This window comes from Manis javanica, chromosome 5 (assembly GCF_040802235.1).
Source record: "Manis javanica isolate MJ-LG chromosome 5, MJ_LKY, whole genome shotgun sequence".
Lineage (NCBI taxonomy): Eukaryota > Metazoa > Chordata > Mammalia > Pholidota > Manidae > Manis > Manis javanica.
This window is the reverse complement of record NC_133160.1, coordinates 142,972,909-142,993,039: the sequence shown is the minus strand read 5'-3', so window position 1 is coordinate 142,993,039 and position 20,131 is coordinate 142,972,909. Positions and strand designations below refer to the sequence as shown.

Below are 20,131 nucleotides of genomic sequence, written 5' to 3'. Positions count from 1 at the left end.
CAAAATGCTCAAAACAGACCTACCATTTGACCCAGGAATTCCACTCCTAGGAATTTACCCTAAGAATGCAGCAATCAAGTTTGAGAAAGACAGATGCACCCCTATGTTTATCGCAGCACTATTTACAATAGCCAAGAATTGGAAGCAACCTAAATGTCCATCGGTAGATGAATGTATAAAGAAGATGTGGTACATATACACAATGGAATACTACTCAGCCATAAGAAGTGGAAAAATCCAACCATTTGCAGCAACATGCATGGAGCTGGAGAGTATTATGCTCAGTGAAATAAGCCAAGCGGAGAAAGAGAAATACCAAATGATTTCACTCATCTGAGGACTATAGGAACAAAGGAAAAACTGAAGGAACAAAACAGCAGCGGAATTACAGAACCCAAAAATGGACTAACAGGTACCAAAGGGAAAGGAACTGGGGAGGATGGGTGGGCAGGGAGGGATAAGGAGGGGGAAGAAGAAGGGGGGTATTAAGATTAGCATGCATGGGGGGGAGGGAGAAAGGGGAGGGTGGGCTGCACAACACAGAGAGGACAAGTAGTGACTCTACAACATTTTGCTAAGCTGATGGACAGTAACCGTAATGTGGTTGTTAGGGGGGACCTGATATAGGGGAGAGTATAGTAAACATAGTATTCTTCATGTAAGTGTAGATTAAAAATTAAAAAAAAAAAAAAAAGAAAGAAAGAAAGAAAGAAAAGGGGGATTACTCCTTGATAGGATAAAACTATTGGTAAATCAAAGATCAACGCATGCTTTAAATATCCTTAATGTTGATCACTTAAAGGGTGTCAGATGATCAGCTATGGAGGTACTCTATTCTGATAATATTCCTTTCTCTTAATAAAAAAAAAAAAAAAAAAGCAGTTACTGTGTGCTGACCTCCAATGAGTTCTGCACAGTGGTATAGAGGGCATGTCAAAGTGTGGGCAAAGGGTCTGTTTGTTTCTATGCAGAAGATCAAGGCCTAGCTTGGATACCCAGAAAATGAACTAAGATACGATATGAGGAGGAGCTTCCGGCATCAGCACTCTCTGGAAGACTCATGCCGGGGGATGATCATCAAAAAGCCTCCACAGGGATCCGGGCGATGCTGTGGTTGTGGCTGCGTCCACCCCACCGTTTCCTGGACTTGCCATTGGAATGAGGAGGGAGATGTCTAGACTGGCATGTGCATACAGTGAGACAACGAATTTGACTGGATCTGTACTGTTGGAAATCAACCAGGAGTTGGGAGGGGTGCAAGTTGTAGCACTCTCAAAATCTTATGACTATAGACTATCTACAGTTAAAAGAACATATGGGAGGTGAACAGATCCCAGAAATGGGCTGCTTTAATTTGTCTGATTTTTCTCAGACTGTTCAAGTACAGTTGGACAATATCCATCATATCATAGACAAATTTTCACAAATGCCTAGGGTGCCTAAATGGTTTTCTTGGCTTCACTGGAGATGGATGGTAATTATAGATTTGCTTTGTTTATGTCACCGTATTCCTATTATGTTAATATGTGTGCGCAAGTTAGTTAGTAGTTTAAAACCTATACATGCTTAAGGTACTCTACAAGAAGATATGTCAAAGAAATAATCAATCCTCCCATGTTTCCTTCCATATGCTACCTCTATAGCTTTTCTTCTTCCTTCCTAATTACAACCCTTAAATAGAATTCGTGCCTCATATCGAAGTTACCGAGTATCATAATTCCTCCAGGTGGTAAAGATACCTCGAGACAAGTGCTGGGCATAGAAGCCACAGGGCATAAATCTGCAAAGAAGTAAAAAGCTAACCTTTTCAAACAATATGGCTTCTCTCTCACTTACCAACTTTACATTTCCCTGTATGGCCCCGGAAGATGCCTGGTTAGCCAGAGACGGGTAAGATTCCTCAAGGGAGGAACAACCTAAGACAGGCACAGTCGCAGGGGGCCCATCAGGTGAGAAATTGGGGATCAACAGAGGTGAGGCTCAGAACCTCACCCCCCCTGCTTTGAGAGAAATCTTCTGCATCCGTGGATGTTTTGCTGCCCTTGTCTAGCTTGGATTAATACTTAGTCCATAGGCACACACCTGATCATCTACATTTGCCCTCTTACAGCACTAAACTATGTTTTCTACCTTTATCTTGCATCTACCTACCACTTCAGCATTTTATTAAAAATAAAAATAATAATAATAATAGAGGGAGAAATGTGGGATCAACATATAAATCAAGTACAAAAATCAAATGAATATTCATATTTGACCTGATTGTTTATAAGTCATAATGCGTGATCAAAACCGAAAGTTTCTGTGATGAATGCCCTTGTACTGTTCACCATGTAAGAATTTATTCACTATGTAAGAATTCGTTCACCATGTAAGAACTTGTTCGTTATGCTTCAGAAGATTGGAGACTGACGAGAATTAGGCTTGAGATGGATTAATGATTGTACATTGAGCATTGACCCCCCTATACTGAATTTTATTGTTGTTAACAACCATTTGATCAATAAATATGAGAGATGCCCTCTCAAATAAAAATGACAGTTAGCATTATATAGCCTCTTACAAAGCTCTTATTTAGAGAATGATCTAATTTAAGTCTCTGAGTAACTATATGTGAAAGGTATGACCAATTATCTTCATTTTAGGTGAGACTTGGGGCTTATGTAAATTCCTCAAGAATCACCCAACATTAGGCTGCAGGGCTTTCACGTTTAAATCCTGATTTTACTGAGTCCAAAATCTATACTCTTTAAAATGGGCCAAAACAAACAAGAGAAAATTAATAGAAACATACTTAAAAAATTAAGCAAGCAGAGGTTGGGAGAGAGGCCTGATGTATCAGCTGCCATTGAAACAACTTTTAGCATCACCCCGCTGGTCCCCAGATCTGTGACAGCAGCCGACTGCTTCCGCCTTTGACAGAGTTGACATTGTCCATCCCAGCCTGGCCTCCTCCAGACACTTAAAAGTTTATCCTGCTGAAGCAGAACAGAATGTGAACTTGGCTACACACCCCTTGCTTTCATAATGCTACCCCTTCCTGGTCTGATTTCAGGGGTACCTGTGACATGGTGGAAAAAGTGTTTTGCTAATTAGTTGTGTATCCTTAGGAAACAAAACCCCTCCAAACCTCAGTTTCTTTATCTGCAAAAGGGGAGAGTAATGACTGGACTCTTACATGATGGTGGTGAGAATTATATGAGCTGATGCATGTAAAACACTGGATGCAGTGCCTGGCTCAAAGAGGACTTCAGCTCATCTTCAGAGCTGGGAAGCTGGAGGCTCTTCATGACTATGACCATGGCTGTGATTGTCTGAATCCTCTCACTGTTTTCTCACCCTTTCTGGATCTAAGTCCTGGCTTCAGTAATCCAAAAGACCTGGGTGGATTTGATTTTTCTGGAGAATGCCCACGCACAGGCAGCCCTGTTCACTCTGCTGCACCTGTGGAGGACCTGATGATACCACAGAAGGTTGGACCTTGACTGTTTTAGGGTCATCCAGTTAGGCAGTCAGATGGACTCAGTAACTCATTTCCTTTACTTCTTGGGAGGTTTGGTAGAAGGAACAGGAAAAAAGGCAGGGTGGACAAAGGTGCAGAAATTGTGGGGAGCAAGTGTTTTTGTGAATCTCTTAGTATTGCATTTTATCTTTTCGGAGCCCTATACTCTGTGTGATACAAGGAAGCTAGTGTCTGCCTAGGATTTAACACTTTCTTCTGTTTGTTTTAATCCTTACCAGGACCAGATGTTCTCTTTTGATGTTTGAAGTTTCCATCAATACAGATTTACATATTTAGTGCCATAAAAACCATACTTTGAAGAAGACACATGATTTACATCACAAAAGTAAAAACAAATTAAGTATTTTCAAAGCAGAGTATTTTAAACTAGATCTAGACACCAAGCACTTACCTAGGGCAAGAACTGATCTTTTCTGGAACAATAGATTATAAAGCCTATTGACTTATTTTTTACAATTGTTTAATAGAAGATAGTAATTTACCAAAAGCGTCCTATGGTAGGGATTTTACCCAAAATGTTGTGCTGAGGTCAGCAAAGAATGGTCAGAAATTATGTATCCACATCTAACCAGGTTAGTTTCTGACGGTGGACTCTGTATAAACTTCCAGTCTCCTGAGTTTACATTAATGGGCATTAAAACTTGATGCTGGTCCTCTGGCCTGACACTCGAAACTTTGCCTTGCTGTTAATTGCTTTTCCCCCTCTCTTGTTACCATCATTTGCATGGCATACTTCATGTATTTCAGCATTTGTCCTTCAAACCTATCCTACTGTCAACAGTCCCTCCAACACATGCGGGCCAGCCTCACCCATTTCTCCATGTTCTAATTCTTCTCTCTGGGTTTCACCATGATAGCACACTGCTTCTACCTCTTCCTCCTCCTTCTCCTTCTTTTAAGAAAGGTATAGTTTACATGTGATAAAATCTGTCCATTTTAAGTGTAGAAATTCAATGATTTTTAGTAAATGAACAAGATTATACAGCATCACCATGATCCAGTTTAAGAATATTTCCATTGCCCTAATAAGATCTCTCATGCCCATTTTTCCACTCCCAACTCCAGGCGGCCACTAATCTGCTTTCTGTCCCCATAGATTGACCTTTCCTGAATAGTTCATATAGATGGAATCATATAACATGCCTTTTTTTTCTGTCTTCTTTCACTTAGCATAATGTGTCTGAGGTTCCTTTATGTGGTAGTGTTGATCAGTACTTGGTTTCTTGTTATTGCTGAATTGTCTTATTATTGTTTCTTGTTACTGTTTCTTGTTATTCCCTTGTATGGATATGTCACTTTTGTTTACCCACCAGTTGACAGACATTTGGAGTGTTTCCACTTTTTGGCTATTGTGAATAATGCTGTTATGCACATTTGCACACAAGTCTTTGTGTGGAGTATGCTTTCATTTCTCTTGGGCAAATACTTAGGTGTGGAATTGATGGGCACCACTCATTTCATAATACTCTTAATAGTGTCATGATTGGCAATATCCAGATGTACTAGGTTTTTGGTACAATTTGCAAGTCAGTTGGTCATTTGGTTCCAACAAATGAAGCTCCTCCAGTTTTAGTATTTGTACCGAAGATATGTTTTATACATGTTTTATATTTATCATACAGGGCATTTTTATTATATCTCTGAATTGACATTTTCCCTTCTACCATTTTAAGTATATGTAGAATTGTGCACTCATTTAGTAAATAAGTGGTTAATATTAGCATTTAAAAAATTATATTTTAAATACTTCATTGCAGGGACACTGGGAAAGACCACTGAATTTGGGCCAGAAAAATTCAGTTTTGATTCTCGTCTCTGTTGCTTACTAAAGGCTTTTGGGCAAAATCATTTCATGTCTCTAAGATCAGGTTTCCTTCTCAACAATGAGGGGTAATGATGTTCGCCCTACCCTATCACAGTGTCAGTGTCCATGTAATCCTTAAAAACCTGGGGTTCAGTCTCAAAATAGAACACTTAAGAAGCACAGTTTGACAGTCAAAAGTAATTCAAAAGGAATTCCATTCTTTCCTTCTATCTTTGGAAGGACAGTGCAGCCAATCTAGGCACCCAGTACAAAGAAAATCCCCTTTCTCATATATTTATACCTCACAACTTCTCCTCAAATCCTTGACCTCCAACCCTGTTTTGTTCTTTTCTTTTTCTCTTCACATCTCCCTTCTTTCATTATGTAGATGATTTTAGCTTCTTTCCCAGGAAGGAAGAATTCTTCCTGGGTAGAGGCGGGAAACTAGGTTGACAACTCCAGGATTTCTCTTGGATGAATGAAGGAGGAAATCTGAGTACGAAGCCTTGTCACATATGTTATAAAGTAAAACGCAATGAAAATGTAACATTATTACTGTGATCTTCATAGTTGTCAACATTATTAATAATATAAGATGATAGAATAGACATGCCTTGTATCCCAAACAAATGTTAGCTGCTAAAATAAAATAAGTCCATTATGTACTTTATCCATTTTAGATACTACTCCCCCACCCCTCCATTTTTGACATTTCTGAAATAAGAGTGTCTTTCAATGAATGGTTTTTAGCCATTTTCCCCCATTTGAATGTCCCTAAAATCTTATAATCAAGGAGGTCTGAGATAAAATATGCACTATTTTACTATGTTCAGCATTGTACACTGATGCCACAGTGAGGCTGCACATCTGACCACAGTCGGGAGTGGGGCTGTGCAGAGGGGACAGAGTGTGCAGCCTGCGCATAGCAGTGGGTGAGTCTTGGGTGTGGTCAGCTCTGTGGCCAGGTGATCTTGGGGTTATGGTAACTTACCTGACTCATGAGACCCAAGTGAAAGGGAGGTTCAGGATTCCACATACACCTCACTGCAAGACGTTCCACCTCCTGATTCCTTGCTGGGCACACGGGATTCTTCACAAACCAGTTTCAGTATGGGGCAGCCTATCTGGAAAATACACACCTCTTCTAAAGTCAGGCCTTTCATTCCTTTGACACTCACTCCTAACTTGCTAAATAGCTACTGCAGGGTGCCTTAGAGGGCCTGTGATTAGAAGTCGGATGAAACCAGGGATTGGCTTAAGCACCCAAGAGCAAGGTGGACTATCTATCTAAACTCTCATTTTTACTTTATTTCTGGCCTCTGAGGAGTCCTTCTTTTCTACCAGCTCAGTGCCCTCTTTATAATGGTACATTTTTAAATTCTTTATTAAGTATGTTAGCTGTTTTCAGTAAGAGGGTTGTTCTGGGTGTCTAATTTGCTCTGCTGAAAGAAATAGAAGTCATTCCAGTGTACTCTTTCCCTCTTCTCTTTCCCATGTCTTCTGTGTCTTTTGCTCCTAGGTTTATGGCTTCAAATTCCAGCATCTGCATTTGATCCTTGGGTCCTGTGCATCTTCTAAGTGGCTTCAAATACATCAGAATGTACCTTAAACAACAAATAATTTTTATTGTTAATATCACTTGTCCTTCATTACTTCACAAACAGATAATGCTATGTTCTCATTGTCTTCCTCTTGTCAGTGGAATTTGGAGAGTAGAAGAAATAGGAGAGGTAAGTGTAAAACAAATTCTCACTCCCTGTCTCCAGAAGAGCCCTGAGAAGTTCTGGGTGCTAACCTCCCCGCCGCCACACATACATACAGGAGGGACCCAACCTAGACCAGGCTTACAGGGCACACTTCCCGCTGATGATGAGACAAAAATGATCAAAGTCCTTCCTTTTTTTTTCCAATTAATGTTTTAAATAATAAAAAAAATTAGTTTCTTTATACACAAATATACATACAATATTTCATAAATGTGAACATATCCTGTAGTCTTCTTTTTCAGTCTTATTTTGTGCTTGATTCTCCTCTCCTCCTTAATCTCCTAGTTCATCACCTATGGACCTCAGCCTCCACTAAGTAACACATGTTATAGCCCAGGATGTATCCTTCTATGTTTTTCTCCATGCACATGTAATCATACAAATGAAGATTTATCATTATTTATTCTATAAGGATGGGTTCATATTGTACATACTTGTGTTTTTCATTCAGAAATGCTTCCTGGAATCCCTCTAAGCCAACTGATACAGCTCTAATTCATTATTTTAATGGTTATAAATATCTCCTTTTGTGTGGATATACCTAACTTATTGGACCATTCCCCTACTGATGGGAATCATTACCAGGTTTGTCCCTACAGACAAGGCCACCATAAATATCTTTGTAAACGTGTCCCTTGGACAGTGGTTTTATGTTTATGGGATTGTTTCCCAAGGAGTGGAATTGAAGGGTAGATGGGTATGTTATATTTATTCAATTTTAATAGACACTGTCTGACTTGCTTTCAGAAACCTGGTAGCAGTTCACATCTATCAGCAGTGTAGGATATTACCCTTTTTACTGTATCCCATAGTTTTTACTCCATCCCTAGTCGCTTGATGCTTCAATTTAAAAACCTTTTGGCATGTAATGGAGTAAAGTGATATCTTATTGTTGCATAAATTAGCATTTCCCTGTCTATTGTTAATTTCAATGATTTTGCTATTTGGGTTAGCTCTTTTATGAATTGTCTGCTTACTATCTTTCATGTATTTTTCCGATTTGTCTTTTTTCTAGTTTGTGCTTTTTTTATATTACAGATATTAATCTTTGGTCTGTCATGTGTGTTATATTTTATCCCAAATCTATTATTTTTCTTCTGATTTTACCTATGGCACTTTCTTTTTTTGGTCCACAAATGTATAAAAATGTTTGCATAATGAAATATATTTATCTTTTATTTTCAAACTTCGTCTGGTTTCCAGTCTCACTTTGAATAGTATTTGTCAACTTTAGGATTATAGGTCATAGCAAAGAGGCCCCAGAGTCACCCTGTGAGAGGCACTTACACTAAGATCCCCACCCAGGATACTGTATAATGAGGTGAAGGCATGTGCTTTATGACTGGGCAGACTGCCATTTGACAATGGCTGGTGAATCTACTTCAAGCCAATGGTTGCATCCAGGGAGAAGTGGCCAAGGAGAGATGATGTGGCATCTGGGACCTGCACTATTTCCATGGAGGCTGCTGATGTCCCTACATAATGACCTGGAGAAGTAGAGGGCGGGAGGGAGCCTGAGAAGTGGAGGGGAAGAGAACTGCCTTTCCCTTCCCCAGAAATAGGTTAGGACTGGAGAGATCCGAGCCTGAGGGCAGATGAGGAGATTAAAGCTCAGAGAGGGGACAGGACTGGCCCAGGATCACACAGCTTGTTCAGTGGCAGAGCTGGGATTTAAATCAGGTCTTCCAACTCAAAGACCTGTGCTTTTCCCAGATTCCATAGACACAACTCTTATAGAATTTTGGTCATTATCATAATGGCATCTTTAAAAGCTTACTATGTGCCAGACACTGTTTTAAACACTTAGCATGTAATAGCATATTTCACCCTTACAAAAGTTTATGAGATTGGAGTTAGTGTTTTCTCTATTTTCTAGAGAAGGGAAATGAGGCATAGAGAAATTAAATGCCTCATCCAAGGTTACATGATTAAAAATCAGTAGAGCTTTGATTCAAATTCAGACTAGCTCCAAAAACCTATACTATTGACCTTATACTACACAGCCTTTTGACTAAAGTTCTTTGCCTCTCCTCCTCTACTTTACTTTCTATCCTTTGTAAGATTTATTTGTTGGTACACATATTTATTATATTAGTTTGCTTTTTCCCAAGTGTGTCATTTTTAAGGTTGTTTCTCTGTCACTGCCATTGAGTTTGGTTGAATAAAGTTCATTGGGTGGGGAATTGTCCCGTGGCCAGGCCTCAGTACTGATGGAATAACTGACCTTCTGATGTGTATTTGCTGATGTTCCAGATTATAAAAGCAAACCAAACAAAAAGGCAGAGCTGGAGAGGAGAGAAAAAGGGAAGATATAAAGACTTCCTTTTGTTGGCCACATGTCTCCACACAGAGCTTCCTGGGCTCCTGGAGATTCTCCCAGACCCTCTGGTTCAGAGGTCACCCAGATTAAGCAGAGTTGTGCCAATCATTAGCTCTGCTGGCTCTTGCTCAAGGGTAAAGAGGGAAATCTAGATCAAAAACCAATGCAGAGGTCTCCCCATTCCCTGTTAGCATACTCTCCTTGTTGAAGGGGTTCAGGAATTCTTTTCTTCTAGTAAAGTCAACAAAGATTTGTGAGCATTTGCTCTGTGCAGAACATGATGGCAGGCATTGCTGGGGACTCACACATGCACCAGCCTTAAGCTGTGCTCAGCATCCTTAGGAGGCAGATACATTTTAACTTTGACATAAAATTGATCTTAAATCCTCCTAGAGAGTAAATCAAAATACAGAGGGACTGTAGGAGAGGAAGAGGTGAATTTCCAATGGTAGTTATGGGTAAGCCATCCTACTGTGGTGGATTAATAAAAAAAAAGTAAGTAAAGCATAAATTTGAGCAGGCGGATTTGTGGGAGTTGGGGGAAGGTAATAGAGGGTAGTGATTTTACTCAAGAGTCAGGAAACCTGAATTCTAGTCCCATCTCTCCAATCCTTACCAGCTGTGAGACCTTAGGCAAGTCACTTAATCTCTGACGGTCTATCTTCACCTGTAATGTAGGGATATTAAAAGAACCTACCTTGTAGTTTGGTTGGGAGGGTTTTAGCTCAGTATTTGGCACATTGGAGGTTCTCAGTAAATGCTCAAAGAGGAGTGTGTGTGTAAGCACCCAGGCACTTGTATGTTAGGAAATGGTGGGCTGGAGGCAGGGAACAGACAGGTGGGGAGGGCTGTGGGTGACTGTGGCTATGGGTGGGTTAGTGTTGAAAAAACTGTGGGAAGATGATGTAGTGAGTGATGAGACTAGAAAGCTGACTGAAAACCAGAGAGTAGAAAATCTTAAATTTTACTATGTGGATAAAATGAGAGTTCCTGTGGCCAGGTTTCTCACCTGGCCCTGGTTGTCTCGCTCACTGCACACCTGTGGGCAATACATGGCTGTTGACTCTATAAAAAGAGCACTGCCCAGTTCTCTGGATGTGACATGGTGGCAGACTGCAAGGCTGCAGGAGAGCAGAGCAGAGGCTGGAGTGGTGGCAGCGCCGAGGACAGAGGCCCAGAGGACAGCTGTGTGGGATGACTGTGCAGAGAGGCCTGGAGGAGGGCTGTGTGGGATGGCTGTGCAGACAGAGGGGCCCAGAGGCACAGACCAGCTTGCTGCATGCAGACTCGCTCTGAGTGAATGGGATTTTAGTGACTGACCTGCCACCTGGAAATAAAGTTGGGTATAACCCTTTCACCCCAAGAACGTTTTGCTGTCAATTTCTTTGGTCACATTGAATCCATAGCAAACTTGCCTGGGGCTGAAACCCATTGGCAAGACAACTCTGTTGCCAAACTGGGAGCCAGCCATGTTTCTGATCTGGTTATTAGAAAGTGCTCCCAGGTCCTGGGAGAAATAGCCAGACCCTAAATTTGTAGACACAAATACTCACTCGGCATCTATTCAGTGCAGCATTCATGCCACTCCCTGAAGTTGTCTGCTCCTGCCACCCTTGCATTTTTTTTAAAAAAAGGCTGTCCTTGCTGTGTGTTTTGAGGCCTGGGGTCAAAAGGTGATCTGAGCTTTGAAAAAAAACCCTAAGAAACTGTCTCACCTACTTACATTCTCCAAACCAGCTCTTCCTAGGTTTCCTCATATGAGCTCCAAAAAACAATAGGGCTGGGGAGAGGTTCATAAGGTTGGCAGAAAGTGTCAAGCCACACAAGATTTGATTTATTTTGGCAGAACTGTTTTCTTCCCTCGTACAATACCCTGAAAGATTGGAAATAAGGTATAGGAGCTAATAAATCAATCACAGACGGTCTTCTTGTGCCAGCCCAGCCTTTGGAGAATGGAATCCTGAGAGCAGACTCTGGGAATTCAGTCCAGCTTGGAGCTGCCAAAGTGCCCTGCATGGGCCTGCCAAGTTCAATGTGAACTTTGGTGAACTTTCTTTGCACCAGTTAGGCCTAGTTGCCTTTGTACAATGCAATTTTAGCTTGTGGTATTATTGAATATAGGGTTTAAAGAAAATGTACCAGGCCAATACATGTATTTAGCCCATGAAGCTTAATCGTCAAATCTTTCCTGATTACAAAGCTCCTGGGAACTCAATCTGGCACCATTCTCCTTTATTACTGTTCCTCAGAAGAAAGTCTGGGTAAGAACTGAGCCTATGGTGGAACTTAAGATTTCAGGTCAATGATTAATGGCACGATTGCATGTGTTTTCTTTCTGAATTAACCCATGTGACCTGTGACATTTGCACCTCGTGTTAACCATTAGACACATAAACGAGCCCTGTATTTATGTGGGTGGTGGAGTTCTAATGCCCCTTGTTTCCCTTCATAGGAGAGGACTCTGTGATCAGTAGGCCTTTTCCAGGAGAGTGGGGTGGGGGAGCCCGCCTTCCGTCCTCTGGTTTGAGGAAGAAGTTCTCTTTGCCTCTGTTTGCTCCGTGACTGGGGCTCGTCACAGCGGAGCCTTTCAGCAGTTCATATAAAGGTCCCTTTGATCATCAGCCTGCCAGAGCACCGCTAACAAAATCTAGATGCAACACAGGCCGGTTTGCATGTCTAATGAAATGAGGCATCTTCCTTTAAAAATGTCTGCTTTCTTACAGCAAATATTAAATACTTCTTACTTTTCGAACTCTTTCCATACTTAATGGGGGAAAGTGGGTGTCTGGAGAGACACTCTGGCCAAGTTATTAGTTTTAGGTAAAGTCAGCTCAAATTTGAGCAAAAAATGAAACCTGAGAACCAGTTTCTATGGAACGCATCTTCCTGCCAGAAGCAATGTTGAACCCTGACTCTCTCTCTCAATTGCCTTCACGCCTTGCTTGGAACTGTGGGGTTATTTTTATCGGCTTGTAATGCCAAGGGGAGGTGGGGAGGTGTGACGGGAGTTTAGTTCCTAGTCCTCTGCCTTTGGAAAGGATCACCTTCATGTTATTTGTTCGCTTACTAAGAATTGGGTGGGTATATGGTGGTATGGGAGGGGAGCTGGAGTAGAATTTAGTTTCAGAATTTTATTTCATTGCTTCAATTAGTTTTATGTGTTGGTATTTAATTTATTTTGAGATTCAAATAACATTAAGTGAAGAAGCAGCATTTTTATGTTTATTGAAAGAAAGCATGGATTTATTTATTTATCTTTACTGAAATATATTGAACATATTGCATAAATTTAAAGTATACAGCCTACTGATTTGATACATTTATATATTGTATAATACTATTGCCATTGTAATAATAGTACCTCTGTTCTCTCACATAATTACATTCCTTTTTTGTTGTGGGAATAATTAAGATCTAATCTCTTAGCCAGTTTGATGATTATAGTACTATATAGTTGTCTCCACTCACTATACTGTGCATTAGACCTCCAGGACTTATTCGCCTACGAGTTGCAAGCTTGTCCCTTAAATGACGTCTCTCCTCTTCTCCCACTCAGCCAAGAAAGCATGAATTTAAAAGGCTGGAGACTGTTAGGATCACGTCTCCTAATATATAGGAGTCCCTCATCTAGAAGGCTACCTTCTCTCTCTATTTCTCTAAAGGTGAATCTGCTGATTTCTTAAAGCCCAGCTCACATTGTACTCCCGCTGAGAAGTCCACCTGACTATCCCAGTCAAGAATCATTCCTCTTCTCAATCCTCCTGCACTTTGGAGCTTCTTTTAAACAGTGTTTTTCTATTGCTCTTATTTATACACGTCTCTGAAATGTACATGCTTTTGTATTTCTGCAGAGCCTAACATAGGTTTTACGCAATGGTGAGTTATGTACCCAAAGACATGTACTCAAAAAGTATGTATGGTGTAAATGAAAGAATGATCCAAAAATTCTGACACAAGAAAAGAAAAAGATATTCTAGTTAGATGAATATACAGGAAAAGGACATTAATCTTAGAAGATGTTGCAGGTATCTGCCTGCCACAGAGCCACACCCTACAGCTGCAGAGAACATAGGAATGCTCTCCTCCAGGTGGGGCAAGTGAGAGGAACAAATGGCAAGGTCCCATGTTAGCAGGGCTACAGGTTCCTCTGTGCCTGGGGCTCTGAATTCTTCAAGGTCTGTGGCCAGTGGCCAGTGTCTTTATGCACTTCTTGCTCTATGTACTGAGGTCCTCTAGGCCAGATTTTCTAAATTGGTTGATTCTAAATCTGAAGTTCAGTTTTTCCACAATCTCTTCTGAACACCTACCTGCAAGAAGCTTCTGGACCCTGTTGTGGGCTAAGTCCCCACTGTTCCTAAATGCTTCTTTCCTCCTTTAGCTCAGACCCCTGTAGCTGGGGAATAGGGGCAAAAGGGGCACTTTATATGTCCACTTTGTGTCTATCACTGGAGCACCATACTCTATATCCAATTGCCTATTTAATATGCTCCCGTGGAGTCTGGCAGGCATCTTAAACTTGGTATGTCCAAAACCAAACTCTTGACCTTGCCTGGTGTAAAGCTTCTTCTCTCCTAGTTGTCTTATTTCAGTAAATATCACATCCATCCCCCAGCTGTAAAGGTCAGGGGTTGCAGTGATCTTGACGCCTCTCTTTCTTTCAAACTCCACATCCAGTACATCAGCTGTACCTTCCGAATATGTTCTTAATGCAACTGGGCATCTCTCACCACCTCCACTGCTCCTATCCAGCTTGGAGCCATGGCCATCTTTGCCTGGACTATTGCAATAGCATCTAACTTGTCTCCCTACTTCTGTCCTTGCCCTGCATCCATGACCTCTTTTCAACACCCAGAATGATTGTCAAATCATGTCATTCCCAGCTCAAGATCTTCCAGTGGTTAGCAAATCTCTCAGAATAAAATCAGAAGCTCTTTCTATGCCCTTCAAAACCTTATGTGATCCACCCACCCACCTTCTGGATTTCATCTCCTATTATTCCACCTCTATGCAACCTCCTTTTTTTTCTTAAACATGCTAGCTGACCTCCTGCCTCAAGTCCAGCTCATACTTTCTAGTTAGAATGCTCTTCCTCCAGCTGTTCAGTCACCTCATCAGAGAGGATATCCCTGCATACTCAACCCAAAACAGCAGCAGACCTCTCTCATCACTCTGTCCCCTATTTTCTTAAATTTTTTCTTAGTCCTTCACATTTATCACCTATACATTTGTCTACCATATTATTTTACCACCCACTTGAATAAAAGCTCTGTGAAGGCAGGGGTTTTCTCTTGTTTGCTTTACTTAAAACTGTGCCTGCCATGTTGTAGGAACTCAAATCCTGGCTGAATGAATTCCATGAGTTCTGGAGAGGAGCAGTCTGGATGGGTATTACAGGGTTCTTCCTCCTGAGGTGGCTGTTAGGGTCTAAAAACTGAGTAAAAAGCCCAGGGGGCCCCAGGAAGGGCAAACCTGGTTGTGAGCTAAGTCCCCCTCTCTTTCTTAGAGTGAACAGTTTACTGGTTTTATTTTCTCAAAAGAATGAGATAACGTCAGTGGGTAATCAAGTTCGGATTTTCTTGTAGGGTTAGTAACTCATGCTCTTGACATATCTGTGTGTGTAGCATCCTAACAAGCTTTCCCAGCTTCCAGCGGTGTCAGAACGAATAGCTCTTCCATACTGGAGCTTTGTCGGACAGACAAACATCGTCACTGCTGCCTATAATCAAAACATCACCCCTACTCTCTAGTCAAGAGACTAACAGTCTATTCTGAACACAAAGAAGAGCCAATGTTCTCATGAACTTCCAAACAGGTTTTGCCCATGGTTTAGGAACTCCGATTTGTATATTAAGTGTTTTGGATTTTCTTGTTCTTTAAAACTACAACAGCAGCAATAATAATAGTTTTTAAAACCCTTAAAGATTACTTCAGAGGACTAACTACTGTTATTTGGTCCAATGATATAGTATTAGGAAATCTTGGGTTTAAAAACTGAATATATTCTGGTTTCATGTTCACATGGTGGAGTCAACATACTTAGATCTAAGTTAGCTTTCTTTTCAAACTGAAGTAAAATTACAAAATTACAGCAAATTTTTTTTTTAAAGGATGAGCTCAGGAGGACATGGAGAGCTGAGAGGAGACAATAGCAACACAGTCTCAGAAACTGGACAATCGATGAACAGATAATAACTGACTTTGCAGATTGAGAAAAGCCACAGCTCCATCTGGCACTGAGGAAAGCTGTTAACCACCCTGCACAAAGGCATAGATTTTTCTGGACCTGTGCATGAAGAGGAGCTCACAGAGGAAGTAGAGTGATACCTATTTGAGAAAGTACTGGATCTGTAGATCATCTTCCCATAACTCATGCTTCTGAGAGTCATGCATACCTGAAAGGCGATGGGAAGTTTTTTCTCTGGAGAAACAGAAGGTCTCTCATTGGAGATACCAGGGAAATGGGCACCATGGCCAAAATAGGGGTATTAAGTCACTAAATATAGACTGAACACTGATGCTACACATATCTTCAAAATTGTCAAGGGATACTTTAAGCAAGGTCCAAGTAGCAAAGAGAAAGTAAACAAAAATTAGACCTTAGTGAGTGAGACTGTAACCAGCAGGGTCTTGGGCCTTGACAGAGTGTTATTCATAATGTTTAACAACCAGCAAGGGTGTCAGCCAATGAGAAAGATACCAGATATAGACAATTGGTGAGGCCATACCCAGACCTGAATTGCATGGTTGTGTAGGCTGTGCACTGCACAGCTATAAGTAACAGCTGGGCATATCAGGGTATGCAAGCTGAGTATCAGTTCTAGTTTGGGGTGATCAGTCCTCACTTCTGCTGTCACCTGAATTCCTGTCAGGTGAAGTCTAGGATACCCCCCAGAGTTATGTCTGTTGTGATTGGTTATTCTAAGAATGGAAACATAGTCTGCAGAGCAGGATCATCCTGCTGGTCCCAATTTTTCCCCCTGACATTTCATGTTAGTCAATTGATTTTGGACTCATAATTCTTAATGAAATCATCACAAGAAAAGTTCCTGCTGGGAAAAGAAAGATAAGTATTCCAAGCCTGTTTCCAAATCAGTGTAGTTGAAAAATGATGTTAATTGAAAAGTTTAACACAGCAAAACTCACAAAGTTCTTTCCAATGTGTTTGCTATGTTAATCATTTTCATATTTATCTTGCATTCTTTAAACAGGATCATTTCCAAGTGAGTGGCCTGACTTGCAACTTTCCATTGCTTTATGGGATGGGGAGGAGAGAGAGGTGAGCCTAGAGTTCTGATATAATAAGGCATGTAGCTTTTCCCTTCCTTATTACCTGAGTGCTTACTCTAAATTGCTAATCTACTGTTAATGAGCTTCAGTCTAGTCTGAGAAAATGCCAGTTTTTAAATTGAGGGAGCCAATTTCTTTAAAGTCTGGATTTAGGCCCAGGTTTAAAAAGTCACAATTAATAACCTACTGCCTGATACATCTCTTAAGCCTTTTGGAATCTTGCATTTCAATGGAGTTTTCTTCATTTCTTGTGGATGAGTGATCCAGGAAGTTACTGTACTCCTTTTAATAAATAGTCCAGTTATAAATCATTCACTGGTTCCCTAACTGGTCTTGTCGGGAGAGAAGGCAATGCTTTTGGGCCTGATGGCCCCTCCCTTCTGTCCAGCCTCTTCCTGGGACCACCTGGATTTCATAGAAGGTTTGCTCTCTGGGTCTGGCTGCAGACCTGTGGCCTGAGTGCGTGCCTTTTGGCAGGGTTCACACCAGGTCTGAAGCTGCTGCCTGCTGTTTCTTGAGGCGGAGCAGTGGGTGCGACTGCAAACAAAAATAATTTCATCCTGATGAACCGGATGGTCGGGGCTGGTGTCAGCAGGGCGGACCCTGCTCGCCCTTACTCAAGCCCAAGGTAAGAGCCCGGAGTCATACTCTTTACCTGTGGCTCCTGACCTGGGGTCAGAGTGCCAGTAAGCCTGGCTGTTTCAGACATGCCTTGTGATCTGTCTGGACACTGGACTGTAGAACATGGTTCTGAGAAAAACAGATCTTGGTCATCATCCAGCAGTGATAGAGGCCTAATTTTCTTTCTTGAAAAAATCTGGAACAGTTGTGGATTCATTCCTCAGTGGATTGAAAAAGACTTCCCTGGGACAAATGATCACTGGATACTCATGCTAGCTTTAGTAGGCCAAGATTCTTAACTTGAAGTCCCATTCATTTCCAGCCAGTGCTCTCTGCTTCTGTCCAGAGCCAGCTGCTGCCCTCTCGCAACAGTGCTCTCTCTGAACCTGTGAATGTGTGGAAGGCCACTGATGGGTGTCCACCAGCTGTGTGAGGCCTGTCTGCTGGCCTGCAAGTCCCTGTCACTCGTCCAGCCCTCTGTTCTTGACTTGGACAAATCCTTGTCTCCTGACCTGATATGCACAACCCTGATGAAAGAATTACAGAGCAACTCTTGTAAATTCCCTATAACCCACCCCCAGAGATTCAAATTCGGTTTCAAACAGAGTTTAAGACAATCAACAAAAGCCCTGTATGTCTCTGCCAACCACCAGCCTGAGGTGAATTTCCCAAGTGTCAAATCCTGAAGGAGCCTTTCTCCCAAAAGGTTGATCTAGGGAGGACACCTAAGTCTTCCTATGCCAGAAACCTGGCTCAGTTCCATTCAACACATACAAACCTGCTTCGATAAGAAGGGCTTACATTTCAATAGATCTTAGCTTCTCTGCTTCCTAGCTATGTGATATTGGAGGAATTACTTAAGCGTTCTGAGTTTCAGATTCCTTGTTTGTAAAATGGGGATAGTAATGCCTACCACATAGGGTTGGGTTGTTGGAAGGATTCAGTGAGATAATAGGGTGGGTGTGGGAGGAGGGAAAGTATTTCATGCACGGAAAAGCTGTTGCTATTATTTAACCTGTGCTGTCTATGGACTAGGCCCTGGGCACAAGAAGAAGGGACAAGGCCCTATCCCTGAGTTTATGGCCTGTGCAGAAGTTGAACCACTGGATCATTTCAATAGGCCGTGGGAGCAGAAATCAGAGGCATGCAGATGGCGCTAGAGGAGCTCTGCTGAATCCAACTGGGAACCTGGTACTACTTGAATTTCTTTGTTTTGTTTTGTAATTGCCTGATAGTGATGTGTTTTCTGGCCAGTTGGAGTCATGGGTGTAATTAGGTGGGGCAGGTGAGACCAGAAGCCAGGTGCAGCCTGGGGAAAATGTGTAGGGGTGCGGGGCAGGTGTGGTGTGCAGGGCTTTTCCCTACCATTAGCACCCATTCAGGGTGCTACTTCCTGGAGAGGCAAGACCCCACGTCAACGTCGGCAGTGAGGGTCAAGACAGTCCATTGCACTATTTAATCCGTCTTCACCCAGCCAGTGCTGCCGGAGGTCTGGAGTGTAAAAATACCTGCAGTCATACTCGTTGCTGAGCTTTTTCCTCTTTCCCCACAGACACAGCCTGCTTAGACGGCTCCTTCTTGGGTGTAGCCATGGATACCATCTTGCGGTCATGTACACGTCTCACTGGCATCTTTCACCTCTAGTTGTTTTTGTGGAGGTTCAAGCTGTTAGTGACTTGATGTTCTCAGAAAAATGCAGACTCTGGGGCCAGTGACGGGTGTGGTCAAAATGGATATGATGGATTTCATTAAGTTCAGTCATTCTTGGGTTTGCAAATAAACTTACCAACTTGGCATCAGAAGCTGCCCACAATGTGGCCTTTACTGATCTTCCCATTATATTTGTCCTTAGTTCATATTCAATTTCATTTAGCCTCTGCACCTTTGTTACTTCTGTTTGAAATTCTCAATTTTCTTGATTGGATACACTCCTTCTCTTTTTTAAATCTATCCCTAGCAAATTTTGGCACTTCTCTCAGAATATTTTACATATATTGTCTTTAATTTTAGTTCTATAAGTACTCATCCTATCCTTTCCATGAAATGGCAAGCCTGGTGAGTTGATGGTAGAAACCATGCCTTCTCTCCCTTGTATTCCAGTGTCTTACACACAGGAGAGGTTCGACAAATATTTGTTGAACTACAGGAAATTAAAAGAACATGATTAAACCCCTACAGTGCACCAGATGGTGACTGGAGTGGCTTCTAAAGCCACAGTCTCAGTTTTCTTAAGTCTGCCTGACATGTTTGGTCTTGGGTTATAAACATTAAACTCATTTGGAGCCTTCAGAGTATTTAAACAAGTGCTTGCCCTTGATGTGGCTAATGTTAACTTTAGATATTAATAATGAACAGTAGAAAACAAGGCTTCCATGGGTAGCAGTGATTAACCATGTTCCCTGTATAAGGGCTGGTGTTTGATATCTGGCATTTCTACAGGTACTTTATATAACATGTAGATCAGTAGGTTTTGTTCAGACAGCTTCCCCCATCTGACTAGTAGTTCTGCATATATCTTAGCTGAATCAGTGAAGCTCATTACCTATAAGATGATACCAATTTTAACTCAAAAGCAAGAAAAACACCAGATGGTTGTGTTGGAATATAGCTCTCCATGGCCTGGATAACTCGGTTTTTGTTGAGATAATGCTGTGTAACAAACAGCCTCAGTGTCTCGATGGCCTTCAGTAACAAATATATATAGTTTGTTCATGCAGACTGCCAGTGGCTGGGAGCTGGTGCTGCCATTTGGGGCTGCCTTCATATATCTTCCTATTCTGGGACCCAGGCTGACAGAACACCCTGCCTTG

General features: G+C 41.6%; 1 long non-coding RNA gene across 1 annotated transcript in view; it reads left to right on the top strand.

Moving 5' to 3' along the window:
* Positions 1 to 20,131, top strand: part of LOC108396916 (uncharacterized) — a 32,168-nt gene that overhangs the window by 5,930 nt on the left and 6,107 nt on the right. Inside the window, exons 2-3 of the long non-coding RNA XR_012131767.1 lie at positions 15,521 to 17,328; positions 18,357 to 18,512. This is a non-coding gene — a long non-coding RNA (uncharacterized lncRNA). The remainder of the gene's footprint in view (positions 1 to 15,520; positions 17,329 to 18,356; positions 18,513 to 20,131) is intronic.